Raw genomic sequence first — 2,500 nt, 5'->3', positions numbered from 1 at the left:
TATCGCTTCATGTTAAACACCTTGCAAGTCTTGCTGACTTTCCACATGCTCCTGCTGTACACTGTAATGTGGATGGCAGCAGGACGTACATGCCGCCCCTCCCCACGTCCCCACCTTGCCCCCCTGCCTTCGCAAGCTGGTTGGTGAGAAGTTTGCATGTTCAATGCCCTTCGCATGCGACGTACTCAGGCTACGTTGTGGTGCGGCCTGTGTCAACCGTCCGCTAATGTCGTACGCGTAAACCACAATCTGTACTGCACATTCGTCCTTATGTACCGAATGATACATCGTGGCACATGTGTGACCGTACAACGACTGCGCCCAAAAACGGCGGACCATACAGTGCAAATATTGTGCACGCAGCTACGTGTCGTCTCCCTATGAGAGCTGGATTGCAGTGTGGTACGCCATAGAGACGTGTGGGAGGAACGGACGCCGTGGATGGCGATCAGCATGAGCTGTCTGTTGATGTATTCGGACCTAGTCGTCTCTCCTCACACACCGTGATGGCATGGTGCACCGCGTTCCATATCTGCGACATGCTACAGAGGCCGGTTGACAGTCGTTCGAGCAATGGACATCGCATACGTACGGGGGCCACCTTCCACGTATTGTCTAGGCGTGCACATTTTGTTGCGTGTATGTGGGCAGACGTAGTGTGGCGTGACACCTGACACAGGCATGCAATAATCGTTGAAGTTGCAAATGGCGATGGACGCCTGCGTTTTCTGGTGAAGTTACGCAAATGAACAAATGGTAACCTGTTGTGGTGCGGTTGTTCTCGCTAGGGGTGAATCGGTGATGGCGACGATAGGTTGAGGTACGAACCGGTTGTTCCAGCGATACCCACCATGCCGACGAAACTGAACGGCATCTGGGTGTGAAGCGATACGCGGCGGTGGCTGGGTGGGACCGTCCCCGGCCGGTGAGGGGGCGCCTCCCGGCGTGCTGGCCGCGCGGTGCGTGGGCGCACGCGCTACAGCCGGCTGGTGGGGGCGGCCAGTGGCAGGCGCGCCGGCCGACGGACGCGGCAGGCGTCGCAGCTGCGCGCCGGCGCACCCTGCGCGCGGCGCCGTGCGGCCAAAGTAGGTCCTCGCGGGCCCGGTGCGAAGCGCGGTGGACATCTTCAGTGTGCTGGTCCGATTGAGGACTGTGTGCGTTGAGGATGCGCCGCCGCCCGGCGCTCGGCGCCGCGACGCCGTCTGCTGCTCGGTCGCCCCAGCGGTTCTCGCTGGTGGTTTGTATCGCAGCTGTGCGGATGTGTTGGCGCGTGCGCTGTGCTGGGAGAGTTCGCTTCGGCACCCAAGTGGGGCTTTTGTCCTTCTGTGGCGCTGGCGTTGGAGCTGCCGGTCACCGTAGGTGGCGCGTGTTGTCTCCCGCCGGCAATGCCACGACAGCACGCTCCCGGGCCTCTGTCGGCAGCGGCAAGCTCAGTTGGGAGCACGGGTGGTCGCACCGAAAGCGTCTACTCGCCTAACTCCGGGCGATTGCGCCTCTCTCGAACCCGACCAAGTACTTGGGACGGCGCTGCGCGCCGCCGGGACCTGAGAGGGTTTCGAGGTGTATTGTGCAGGGGAGCTCAGCCTCCTCCTGTTTGCAGAATGATTGAGCGGACGCTTGCGTGTTCGCGCGGGCCCCCGGGACACACTCCCGGGCGGCCGGCTGCTCAGCTCTAGTTGACGCAGCTCCCTGGTTGATCCTGCCAGTAGTCATATGCTTGTCTCAAAGATTAAGCCATGCATGTCTCAGTACAAGCCGCATTAAGGTGAAACCGCGAATGGCTCATTAAATCAGTTATGGTTCCTTAGATCGTACCCACGTTACTTGGATAACTGTGGTAATTCTAGAGCTAATACATGCAAACAGAGTCCCGACCAGAGATGGAAGGGACGCTTTTATTAGATCAAAACCAATCGGTCGGCTCGTCCGGTCCGTTTGCCTTGGTGACTCTGAATAACTTTGGGCTGATCGCACGGTCCTCGTACCGGCGACGCATCTTTCAAATGTCTGCCTTATCAACTGTCGATGGTAGGTTCTGCGCCTACCATGGTTGTAACGGGTAACGGGGAATCAGGGTTCGATTCCGGAGAGGGAGCCTGAGAAACGGCTACCACATCCAAGGAAGGCAGCAGGCGCGCAAATTACCCACTCCCGGCACGGGGAGGTAGTGACGAAAAATAACGATACGGGACTCATCCGAGGCCCCGTAATCGGAATGAGTACACTTTAAATCCTTTAACGAGTATCTATTGGAGGGCAAGTCTGGTGCCAGCAGCCGCGGTAATTCCAGCTCCAATAGCGTATATTAAAGTTGTTGCGGTTAAAAAGCTCGTAGTTGGATTTGTGTCCCACGCTGTTGGTTCACCGCCCGTCGGTGTTTAACTGGCATGTATCGTGGGACGTCCTGCCGGTGGGGCGAGCCGAAGGCGTGCGACCGCCTCGTGCGTGCTCGTGCGTCCCGAGGCGGACCCCGTTGAAATCCTACCAGGGTGCTCTTTAT

General features: G+C 58.5%; 1 non-coding gene across 1 annotated transcript in view; it reads left to right on the top strand.

The window, feature by feature from the left end:
• The first annotated feature begins 1,686 nt into the window (after positions 1-1,686).
• Positions 1,687-2,500, top strand: part of LOC124746482 — a 1,909-nt gene continuing 1,095 nt past the window's right edge. The window contains exon 1 of the ribosomal RNA XR_007011337.1: positions 1,687-2,500. This exon is cut by the window's right edge and continues 1,095 nt beyond it. This is a non-coding gene — a ribosomal RNA (small subunit ribosomal RNA).

Source organism: Schistocerca piceifrons, unplaced genomic scaffold, assembly GCF_021461385.2.
Source record: "Schistocerca piceifrons isolate TAMUIC-IGC-003096 unplaced genomic scaffold, iqSchPice1.1 HiC_scaffold_351, whole genome shotgun sequence".
NCBI lineage: Eukaryota > Metazoa > Arthropoda > Insecta > Orthoptera > Acrididae > Schistocerca > Schistocerca piceifrons.
The sequence above is the reverse complement of the archived record's forward strand: the minus strand, read 5'-3'. Positions and strand labels throughout refer to the sequence as shown.